This window comes from Cibotium barometz, chromosome 65 (assembly GCF_041138505.1).
Source record: "Cibotium barometz isolate CiBa-2024 chromosome 65, ASM4113850v1, whole genome shotgun sequence".
Taxonomy (NCBI): Eukaryota; Viridiplantae; Streptophyta; class Polypodiopsida; order Cyatheales; family Cibotiaceae; genus Cibotium; species Cibotium barometz.
The window spans coordinates 20,609,845-20,622,889 of record NC_141110.1 but is presented as its reverse complement, the minus strand read 5'-3'; the positions used below and the strand labels follow the sequence as shown (position 1 = coordinate 20,622,889).

At 39.5% G+C, this 13,045-nt stretch overlaps 1 non-coding gene across 1 annotated transcript; it reads right to left on the bottom strand.

Moving 5' to 3' along the window:
* Positions 1-220: 220 nt before the first annotated feature.
* TRNAL-CAA (transfer RNA leucine (anticodon CAA)) lies at positions 221-304 on the bottom strand. Its single transcript has one exon. It is a non-coding gene; the product is annotated as a tRNA-Leu (tRNA).
* Positions 305-13,045: the final 12,741 nt, after the last annotated feature.

Sequence of the window (13,045 nt, the reverse complement as noted above, 5' to 3'; positions counted from 1 at the left end):
CCTTCTCCCTAAGTTACGGGGCCATATTCGATCCTATCTGGCGACTAATTACCCGCTGCCTGCCTTTGACATGCATGCCGGCTTTCAAAAGAGTCTTAACTAGCATTCAATAGATCATCCGATTGAGAATGTAAGAACACCTTTAAACGAGCATAATAGGGTAATAATAAGTACTGACAAAATGACATGTACACTGCAGCAGTTATAATCTTACTTAGCCTGTCAGAAGTGGGATTTGAACCCACGCTCTCTCACGAGAACCAGAACTTGAGTCTGGCGCCTTAGACCACTCGGCCATCCTGACTTGATGACACCGGTGCATCAGCCAACCATAATAATAACATTTGATTTAAATACGAGGGACAACATGCGCAGCAGGCCATGCAGCTTTTCAGGGACGCAGTGCTGGCTCAAGGACGTGCCAGTGCCCATCATACAAAAGAAGTCGCTTCCTGCGGGGGAAGAGGCGCTCCCAGCCATCGTCAAACACCCCCCTCACTCATTTTATCCTCGCTTCCTTTTGGCGTTCGCTTTTAAGAAAGGAGGAGCTAAGAAGACTTCACCAGGCCATTGCACCTTATCAACAACCACCACATCATAGGAAAGCATGGGACTAAGAGAACATGAACACGAGAAGGTGAAGCAAAAGCAAGCACAATACCCTACACTCTTCACAGCTTGCAGATAACTCTTCAAAAATGCCTATCACATACGCTAGTCACTCCACAACCCTGAGACCACGACAGAATGTCCTTACACATCATGTAGGTGGCTTTTAAGAAAAATCGGTGAACAGAAATTTTCAGGCCTACTCATGATGGCTGCTACAGTACATAATAAGTTACTGCTAAAGCTATGAACAAAAGGGATGCAAGAAATTTCTACCAAGAGCATGTAACCACAAACAAGGAAGCCGATCTGTGGGTGATGCGATACAACACTTGCTTCCAAGTTCGTGGTTTTCCATCAGAAGTCAGCAGCACCCTACTATCCTCAAGAAAATAGAATAGCCAATACCATACTCAACCAAACAAGGTTTTGTAAGTCGGTACTCACAAAAACAGTAGAAGCAAGTCTTGGGACAGGAGAGAGAAAACAGAGTCTATCGCACAAACACCCTCCTCTGATTGTACGTTATACAAGATAGGGAGGTCCACTCATGCTCACGTATGTGTACTTGTTGCTTGCAGTGCACACTGGTGCTATATGCATGTGTATACATGAGGAAGGGACACCATGGCCCATATGAACCCCTGCTTGGTGAACAGACGTGTCCATTGTACCATTGAATGTGCACAGAAATTGTGCAATCAACTTTAGTCTATAACATACCAATTATGCATGTATACATGAGGAAGGAACACTATGGCCCAATTGAACCCCTACTTGGTGAACATACATGTCCATTGTACCATTACATGTGAAATTGTGCAATCAACTATAGTCCATAACGCATCACGACATACAAGGACTAATTCCATTGTTATGACATTACTCCCCCCTTAGGAGGAGTTTTTTTCCTCAAAAATGAAATTTGGAAACCTCTTTCTGAGTGTGCTTACCTTTTCCCAAGTAGAATCTTCTTCTGATCTATCCTTCCACTTGACTAAACACTCCTGTCGTACAGAGTGTCGAGTTATTTTCTCTTGGAAATCCAAGACCTTTTCTGGTTCGTGTGGTAAGGATGGGGGTTTGATAAGTTCTACTAGGATCTCTTGATTGACGAGATTATCGTCATCACACCCAACTTCTTTTTCAGTCTACTGACGTGAAAATTTGGATGAACTTTAGACCTTTCTAGTAAAGCTAATTTATAAGCAACACCACCTACTTTTTTACATATTGTAAATGGACCACAATACCTTGGAGATGGCTTCAGACTTCTCCCTATTTTTAAGATTCGGAGTGTGCAGGAACCTTTAAAAACACTTTATCAACACCTTCCTCAACAAAGATGATTTGTCTACGATCCTTGTCTACATAATGTTTAGCACGGTCCTGTGCTCTCTTAACATTATCTTTCGCGCGATTTTTGTTATCTCCTAGAGATCGTGATGAAGAAAATCTTTAACCTTTTATATCTTTTCTTTCTTGGGTCCAACGGCCACTGGAGTTCGTGGTTGAAAACCATACATCAACATAAACAGACTAAATCCCATGATTGCATGTTTGGCACTATTATAAGCAAACTCCAATATGGGTAAAATATTCTTCCCAATTGGTTTGCTTTTTGCTTACATATGCTTGTAGCATGTCTTCCAAGACTTGGTTGACTCTCTCGGTTTGACCATCACTTTGAGGATGATCAGCCGTACTCATTAACATGGTGTCCAATCTCTTCAACGGAGCACGCCAAAAATGACTATTAAACTTTGTATCTTTATCACTAACTATATCGGCAAGTAAGCCATATAGTCGATAGATATTTTCGATGAATAGCCTTGCCGTAGTCACTGTCGTTTTTGTCGGAATAAATCAAAACTTTTTATCAACCTATCTATGACCACCCAAATCGAATCGTGGCCTTTGTTCGTTTTAGGTAATCCAACTATAAAGACCATTAAGATACTCTCCCACTTGCCATTTGGGATCTCTAGTGGACTTAGGAAACCACCTACCTTTAGGCGTTCTACTTTATTCACCTGGTACTTTTGGCAATTTAAGACATAGTCTTGGACGTCCTTACTTAAGCCAGACCAATAAAATTATCTCTTAACTAGTGCATATGTCTTCCGTATTCCACGATGACCAACACTCGGACTATCGTGGCATTCATATAAAATATGGCGCCTAATGTCTGAGTCCGAAGGTATACATACTCTACCTTTGTAAAGTAGGTAACCGTTATTGATTGAAATTTTTTTCCAACGATTTCTTTCATCACTCGTAAGTGATATGTCTCCTTGAGACATCTCTCGAGACTTATTGCTAGTGGAAGTGTCGGTCTCATAAATGGGGCCATCTTTATTTGTAGTTAAGGGATCCCTCTTCTCTATGACACTCCATACGTGGGCATAATGTGGATCGCCAAAGCACTTCCCCTTAAGTGATTCCAAAAATCACTCTTAATTTGAGTAAAACTCAACTCATTAACCATGGGCATACGACTCAATGAATCGGCTACCAAATTCACTACAATAGAATGAGGGTGTAGCAATGTTTTTATAACAAGAAGGGTAGGTAGATGTCGGGCTATTTTTGCTGCTAGAAACGCTACTATTTTTGCTGGGTTCGCTGCTTAGCAACGAAAATAGCAGCGAAATTTTGTTTATATTTGCACTGCTCAGCAGCGAAAGCACTACGTAGTAAAAAAAGAGCTGGGGCAGCAACGAAAGCACTGCCCCAACTATTTTTTTACTGTGCAGTGCTTTTGCTCTGAGCAGTGTAAATAGCAGCAAAATTGCCCAAGCTCTTTTTTTATATATTAAAATAGAGTCGCAGTTTCAGTTTTATGACACAAACACAAGCATAAGAAACACATAGATTGTGAAGAATGCAATTGAGCCCAAAATTTATTTTATTTCATAAAGTGTCGAGCCTTTGGCCATATATACAAAAAACCTTTACAATGAAGAGGCCACTAACTAGAATCCTCATCGGATTCCAAGTGATCATCAACATCATCTTCGTCGTCCTCTTCACTTCCTTGCGTCTTTTCATACTCATAATCAGGATCCTCCTCTTCCTCTTTCCCTTCTTCCTACATACATGCCATCAAGCGCAAGAAAAGTAAGGGCAATAAAATACAATTAGATGTAGAAAAGAGAAGGGTTTAAGACCACTTACCTCATCTACTTGAGTCCCCAAAATGGTCTCATCCAAGTGTACGCCTCGCTATACGCATCCATGCCTGCAATTACGAACGGGGGGATCTGTATCCATAGTCGTACTCCTCCTTTGTTGGGTCACGCCCAATAACTTCCCTCTACAAAAAAATTAAGAAAATATACAATTAGTTAAATAAAATAATATAGTACAAAACAAAATGAAAGAGGAGAAGAAATGATTACTAAAAATGGTACTTTTAGGAAATGAGTAATGAAGGAGGACTTTCCTCCCAAGCCGAAGTGTGAAGCCCCTCGCTTTCGTAACCGCCGGGAAACACTTGATGTGCTGCAGCTTGTTGAAAAGCACATGGGTGCTTTCTCACAAAGCTGTGTGCGTGCCTCCACTCCTTGACCACACAAATGTTGCGGTTCTCCAAATTATTCTTTGCTACTCTCTTGATATTTGCTCTCCTATTAGAGAGAAAAAGCTTGACTCATCTCTTCATCTAGTCCTCAGAGAAGCAAAGACCCACATGTGGATCAAGAAACTCCAATTTAAGCACATCAATGATGTATTGCTTTGAAAGTTCATCTTATGCTTTCCACTTTTTGAAGGAGTTCATGAACTCTAGGTTTGCAAGTACATGCATGCGGTTCATGACTTGCTTTCCTTGTGCATCCATCACAAGGGCACCTTCGACATCCACGTATGGTAGGGTGCATGGATCGAATGGTGGAATGGGTTTCCTGGGGGTTGGCTCATAATGTGTAGATGAAGAGCCCCCCTGCTGGGGAGATGCATCGGGAGACCTAGTGCTACTTTTGCCAAAGCAAAAGTAGCCTACTCCCCCCTGCTAGCACGTCTACTAGCCCCCCAAACTCCCTACCACGTCGTCGTCATGGTGGTGAAGATGGACATGAGGGAGCAGGGGTGGGTCTAGTCGAGGGAAGGTGGTGTGGGCTCATCACAACCATATCGTGATAGGCCTGCACCACTCGTCCCCTTGCTTATCAAAGGCGTGGTATGCCCTGACTGGCCAAGTGGGGTAGATTTTCCCCTTGGCGTCAATCAGCCTGATTGTAAGCTTGCCTGCATATAAGATTAAAAAATAAGACTTATAGAATGCATAAAAGATTAACTTTGTGTATGTGAAAAGGTTTGATGGAACCATACCTGTGTTTAAGTAAACTGAGACCAAGCTTACTGCCCATATCGTTTGTTTATAATAGATAGCAGATTTTTTGCATCAGGGTCTTGTGAGGGGTCGACTAATATTGCCTATACATACATGCATGAGGTAACAAAACACGATTTCTCTACCAAAAGCCATGCTTAAAGCTTAGACAAAAAAGGCAACATGTGATATTAGAACATTGTTAAGACCTCCTACAATACTGCTTAGACAAGTAGGGTGGACAGTCCCCCTTTTTGGATGATAGCTTTTGAGGACTTTCCATACGCTCCCCATATTAAAGCCAAAGGCAACTCCTCTATTACAAAGAGAAGGATAGTGAGAAGATAGAGGGCTCCCCCTCCACTATAACCACCTACTCGCGGATAACCACTCCTAACTTGACATAAACAGCATTTTTAGATGGCCTATAACAATGCCCCATATCTCTATGCATAAGCCTGTGCATAGCCCTTATGCATAGCCTATGCATACCCTATGCATATACATAGCCTATGCATACCCTATGCGTAGCCTATGCATAGCCCTTATGCACGGGCTATGCATAGCTTATGCATACCCTATGCATAGCTTACACATATCCTATGCATAGCTTATGCATACCCTATGTGTAGCCTATGCATAGGGCTTATGCATAACACTTATGCATAGTTCTTATGCATAGCCTATTGACCTAACCCTAATCCTCCCCAACACCCAAGGGTGCAAAAACTTGAAGCGATGAAGCATAAATAAAGAATGGAAAAAGAGGGCTTACCTCTTGTTTGAGAATTCGAGCTGCCCCATGGGCTAATCCCTTGGTGGTTGTTCACTTGAATAGACTTACAAAAACTTATCATAATAAATCAAAAAGTTAGTTCATTTTAACATATTATGCAATAGGCCTTATGCATAAACCTATTGTATAAGCCCTATACATAAACCTATTGCATAAGCCTTATGTATAGCCTATTGCATAAGGCTTATGCATAAGCCTATTGTATAGCCTATTGCATAAGGCTTATGCATAAGCCTATTGTATAGCATTTTGCATAAGCTTATGCATAAGGCTTATGCAATATGCTATGCATAAGGGCTTATGCAATAGGCTTATACTACATAAGGCTATTACATAAGGCTTATGCATAACCCTTATGCAATAGGCTTATGCATAGCCTATTGCAATAGGCTATGCATAAGGCTTATTGCAATAGCCTATTGCATAAGGCTTATTGCATAGGCTATGCATAGCCCTTATGCAATAGGCTTATGCATAAGCCTATTGCATAAGCTTATTGCATAGACTATTGACCTAACCCTAATACCCGGCACCCAAGGGTGCAAAAATACAAAGAGAAGAAGCATAACAAAAAATGAAAAAAGAGGGCTTACCTCTTTAATGAGATGCCATATGAGGATTGGCCTAAACCGTTGTTCACTTGAATAAACCTATCAAAAAAAAAACATAGTAAATAAAAAAGTTAATTCTCATTAACACATTAGCAAGCAAAGAGAACAAGGGGAAAAAGAGATGAGTACCCTAAAATCTACTCTTAATGCATAAGTGAATGAAATAAATTAGTTTATACATTGTTAAGCCTAAACCATAGCTCTATGCATATAATGCCTAATAGATAGGTTTGATGGTGGAGAGCTCTCCATCAAAGCTCTATATTAGCTCTATGCATTAGGCTAGCGTTAAGGCAAGGGAGAGGAAAGACAGGGGGAGGAATAAAGGTGAAGGAAAGAGAGGCGAAGGCAAAGAAAAGCTCACATAGAGCTATGTACAAGCTTTCCATGAAAGCTTGGAATAAGAGAAAGCATTGAAGCTTTCCATTAAAGCTTGGGAGAAGGAAGATGTACCTACCTTGGAGAGGAAGAGATGATTGATAGAATAGCCTTGAAAGAAGAGGTGTGGTGGGAGGAATAGACGGCCTGCATGCGTAGCCTCTAAAGAAAAGCTCACATAGAGCTATATACAAGCTTTCCATGAAAGCTTGGAATAAGAGAAAGCATTGAAGCTTTCCATTAAAGCTTGAGAGAAGGAAGAGGTACCTACCTTGGAGAGGAAGAGATGATTGATGGAATAGCCTTGAAAGAAGAGATGATTGATGGAATAGCCTTGAAAGAAGAGGTGTGGTGGGACGAATAGACGGCCTGCATGCGTAGCCTCTACATGTGTAGGGTAGGGGAAGTAGGTAGAACTTTACTCCCGTCAACGCCGTTGACTCCCGTCAATGGCATTTTAGGCGGGAGTATCAGTTTCCAGGTCGCTCCTCAGCAGGTGAAATTTCGCTACTAATTTTGCCTGTTGGGTAGTGAAAAAATGCTATTGTAGTCGCTGTGCGGTAGTAGCGAAGTTCTGAGTAACTTTCTATAAACATTTCTATATGGTATTTTGTGTTTTGTTTGAACCCTTAATCATTTTTGGGCAGGTTAAAGTTGTTTGACAGTGATCACATCAAGGGCCGGAAGTTGGTTCCGAGAGGCATGGTTGAGAGAAAAAATTTGTTGTGTGTGTGATCGATGCAAGGGCCAATATATATAACAATGTCGTATAATTATTGAGCATGTCTGGACATATGGTCGTCATAAGGTATTGGCTCGACAAAGTGCAGATAATGACATGGAGGAGAACAAAACGAGCACAATAAGGTGAAAAGTGTGATTGCCTGTTTTTGTACACCAACATGAGTAATGCATTCATTGAAGGGTGCCTTCACTCACAAAGACCAAAAAGAAAGGAGAGGAACAATTATATGGCCTCAAGACACAAAATTGGCACAAGATATTACATGTATATAAATATTCGCTTATTCATTTTCTCTTTGTGGTACATAATTTGTAGGCTCATATACTAACTTCCATTTTTCTCTATGCATAGTTTATTCTTCTGATTGTTATAGTTGGTTGTGGAGATAAGAAGGTGAGAGAGGCTATTTACAAAATGGGAAGCTTAAGAAGACTAAAGGACCACAAAATTTTCTGAAGCATGAAGATTTTGAAAGAGCTAAATAAGAAAATTTATGTTTTCACTGCATGGAAAAAGGTCATAGTAAACTATAGTGTCCTAAGATAAAAGAAAATGAGAAAAATCAACGTGATCAAAGTAAAGAAAAGTAAGTACACACTATTTAAGTGCTCCCTCTAGAGACTTCTCATAAGTTTAAAGAGGTTCAAGTTTATCATGCTGATTCTACTCATGCATGTTGTGTCATGTCATCGATGTGGGTGCCAACATTTGGACCAAATGAGTTGGTTTGAATTCATGGTCACCGTTAAAGGTTGCAAGGTACGAGTTATGATTGATGATAGTGCCACACACAATTTCTTGAACTATACTTCAGTCAAGAAATTAAAGTTGCCACAAATCCCGTGATCATAAGTATGTGGTTTCTTTGATTAACGGCTATGATAAAGATGTCTGGGATATAGTAGTTCGTGATATCGGAAGGATAACCTCATGTCCGCGATGTTGAGCATCCAATCGAAGAAATACCTAGCTCAAAGCCAGTAAGTAAGCCTCCTTATCGACTTAGTGTTAAGAAAGCACAAGCAATCGAACGACAGTTAAAGGAATACCTTAAGAATGGATTCATTCGACCAAGCGCTTCCCCTTGGGCTTCACCAATTCTATTGGTACCAATTCTATTGGTGAAGAAAAAAGATGGTTTATGCGATTATGTGTAGACTATAGTGGTTTGAATCAAATCACGATTAAGAATAAGTATCCTTTGCCACGAATAGATGAGTTGTTTGATCAACTCCAAGGGACAAAGTACTTTACGAAAATCAATTTACGATATGGATATCATCAAGTGAGAATTCGGGAAGTGAATGTCCAAAAGATTGCTTTTCGAACTAAGTTTGGTCACTATGAGTTTTTTTAGTCATGCCCTTTGGTGTGACTAATGCTCTGGCCACATTCATGACACTCATGAGTGTCTTGAAACCTTACTTCGAAAAATTTATCGTGGTTTTCGTAGATGATATCCTAATCTATAGTTGCACTAAGAAAGAACATCTCGAATACTTATGGCAAGTCTTTGAGTTACTTAGAAAGCATTCACTTTATGCCAAAAAAGAGTAAATGTGAATGCTTCGCCAAAAAAGAGATTCAATACTTAGGCCACATAATCTCGGAAGGTGGCATTCGTATGGATCCAACGAAAGTTGAAGCCATATTGAAATGGCCACATCCTACAAACTTAGAAGAATTACAAATTTTTCTTGGTTTGTCTGGATTCTATAGAAAGTATGTTCAAGATTATGCTAAGATAGATGTTCCAATGATGGATCAGCTTAAAGGAAAGGGAAGGACCTTCGTTTGGGGGGATTCCCAGCAAAGAAGGTTTGAAAAACTTAAGGTAGCTATAGCTACAGCTCTCATTCTCCAAGTTGTCGATCCGAATCAACCCTTTGTGTGGTAATGATGACGCTAGTAATGATGCAGTAGGTGCAATCCTCTTACAAGGGGGGAAACCTATTGCATTCAAAAGTAAAAAGCTGGATGCTAGTAGTGATGTAGTAGGTGCAATCCTCTTACAAGGGGGGAAACCTATTGCATTCAAAAGTAAAAAGTTGGATAGAGCTCAACAAAATTATTCGGCTTATGAAAGGGAGTTATATACTATTAATCATGCCTTAGAGAAGTGGAGGCATTATTTATATGGTGCCAGATAATAGATAGTCTTTGATCATGAGAGTATCAAATGGCTATCTAGTCAAAGAGTTGAAAGGACGCAAAGCTTGATGGGTAGAGTTGCTCCAAGAGTTTGATTTTCAACTGAGATATAGAAAAGGATGTTACAATCACTACAATATGTCGGGGGCATAGCAACGTTTATTTTGTTGGGATGTCGGGGATTCCGGTCGTTGCCTAACCAATAGCGAAATTTCGCTACTAGGCAACGTTCATAGCAGTAAATTTTCGCTTTCGCAGCGCTTATAGCAGTAAAATTTCATTGCTATACTGTGATGTCACCTATGCAGCGGAATTAGCAACGAGATTTCATTACTATTTTAGCTGCATGAAATTCCAGAGAGTTGCTGGATGCTGAATTTAAAAAATACATGTCACATATATACAGAAAATGATTTATGGTTTTAAAAAAACATCCATTAGAACCCTTGGAGTCATATTTTGAGCAAAAAAAAAGATAGTTGAAAACTTTTGAGAAGCGAAACAATGTCAAGATCATGAATCTATCCCATCTTGTAATAAACCCATATGTGTTGCTTCATCAATGTCTATATCTAATGGAAGCTCAATGAAAAGATGGGGTTCCATATCAATATCAATATCACTATCATGATCTAATGAATCATTGTCATGATTGATAGGTGACTCATCATCTTCTTTGGATTGATGTTCCTCATGCTCTTGATCGGCCCCCTCTAAAATGTTTTCTTCATCGTCTTCTTCTAATGAGCCGATTTGAGGTAGTACTTGCACCTCATCCAAAGATTTGACCTCCACATTTTGATCTTGAAAGATATGTTTTGAACGAGGGGAAACTTATATAACATACCACCACTTTGGATCAATTAGATTGAACACAACCTAATATCACAAAGCAAAGGGGTTACACTTTTATTATACTACATCAAGATTTAATTAGGGATTGGTTGGGTTACTAACCTGTTGACAGTTTTGAGGTAGTACAAAAGTATCTTTCTCATCATTTTCGTGAAATCAATTTGAAAGAACCCATTTGGATGTTTCTTCACGGTTGCTTGAGCACCTCTATATATCACCTTGAACCATTTGACGTCAAAGATGAATAGACTAAATGCTCTAAATCTAACCTCAAGAATATCTTGAATAGTTCCACAATACTTAAGATTGTCGCCTATGACATTGGTATCATATCTACTAGCTCGACTTTCTTGCTCAAAAGTTACCATCACACCACAATCAAATGTGTTTCTTTTAGAATCCACATGCTCTGTGCAAAAGTGCCTTCCCTTTGACCATATTGCATTATATAGTTTGTACTAACATTAAACAAAAGCATGACAGTTTGTATAGTGCATTAAATAAGGTATATACATGAGACAGAGATAAAAAATGTACTTACTTGAGGGTCACATCCTCTTGCATACTCATGCTCTTCTCTTGCGATCCTCTCTCCATTTTGCGATGTCATCAATATTGCCATACAAAGCTATTCTATATTGATCACATTTGGTAGAGGTTCCAAGCTGGGCGGGAACGGCAAACATCTATTTACTCTTCTGAAAGCTCTTCTCTCATCCTTTCGTCTATTGATTGTATCCTTGTATCTCCCAATCCACTTCTCCATGATGGGACTATTTAGAATGTAGAATATATTCACAAAGTTATGTTTTGTAAATAATTGAATTAAATTCAAATGCTATACCTTTGATGAAAAGGCCACCCCCTTCTCTTCTTTACATTCCAACCTTTCTTAAAGATGCATAAATGAAAAATTAAATACTCTAAGAGAGAAATTTCTATCGTTTTATATTCACACGGATTGTAAAAAGAAAATTCAAGAAATCTATCGAGATCGAAATATTCAGATAAATGATTAATTTATTCTTCATTGGAATTCGTAACTAATTTAGAAATCAGTTAAGTGAATATTCAAAGAAAGAAATTCAATAAAAACTGAATTATCAAACCTTTTCGAGAAAGATAGTTTAGGAAAAATCTTATCAGACTCGAACCTTGAATCAGACTATGACCAAGATCAAACTCTTTCGTCAGTTTCAAGAAAAGAAGGTGTGACCAGTTTAGAAAAATACACTCAAAACTCTCGCCAAATCTAAAACTAAGTTTGAGACCCTTCGAATTGATATGTAGATCAAGGTTATAGAATTCAAGGAATTCTAGTTTGGAATTCAGAATTACGATCAAAAAGTTTTGTTGATACTGATTCAAGAAATACTCCTTGTATTTAAAAGAAAATTAAACTGAAACCTTGCTTAGAAACCCTATTTTCTTAAAGGACTGTCTTACGCCAGAATGCTGGAGGGAGCATTTGGTATATGTTTTTCTAAGGGAAGTTTGGTTGCAACAGCTGGCAGGGAGTGTTCAAAGGACAACTCATGCGGCAAAGCTTGCCTAGGTCTTGACCAGCCTCGGTATGGTTGAAAAATGGTGCGCTTCCGGTACGATGGTGGGTGAGGGCCGACGAAGCGGTCCCTGAGTGAAGTGCCAAGACACATAAGGAGGATCCTGGAGGGTTTTGACCAGGCAATGCACGGGCTCACGGTGCCTAGGACACCCATGCGTATGTTGTGGAAGATATGTATGATGGACGAAATGATTATTGTAATCTGTTACTGGATCCATTGGCTGACTAGTTGGTCTCAAACGGAGAGTCTAGAGTGATACTGTTTTTTTTTTAGAAATAAGGGACTAGATGAAATTTTTGAGTTATGACATCTGTAACCAATAACTGTTTGTCAATGGATTATTTTATATGTTAAAGTTTTAAAGAGGAGTGTGTGCGTATCTATACTCAAAAGCAAAAGTTAAGAAAATTATGGGTGGGTGAGTAATTTTTTGGTTCTATCGATTCCAGTGGTTGGTGGGTGGTAGCTAACCCATGGGCCCATAGGCTGGAATCAGTGGAGTTTTAATAATTAAATTGAAATAATAGGAATACGCTTAGAATTCGAGTAGTTAAACAAAAACCTGAAGAATTTCTCAAATGAGTAGATTAATGGCTGTGCCTGACTTTGGTTAGGGAAAAAGCCTTGATTTCCTCAAATGATTAGATCAACGGCTGTGCTGCCTGATTTTGATTAGGAGAAAAGCGTTGATTTCTTCAAACTAAGTTAGTGATAGTTTTCCTTCTATCTGGTTTAATCAGGTGAAGGATAGTTTAGTCTCTTGACCCCGTTAGAAAATTCATTATGAAAATAAAAAAGGTGAAATCGTTCCCGTTTTTCAGGCAAGGGAAATTTTCCTGGATTCGGTTTCAGAATGACCACCATATTAGTCTCGTATCCGGACATTCGAGGGCGAGGCCTCGAGTGGGAAACCCTGCCCCGCGCAAGAGGAAGCTACTTTCGCCCCTAGCAATCGGGAATCTGGTGCGCGGAGGGGGCAGAGGGGTCTCACAGTTGGTATCA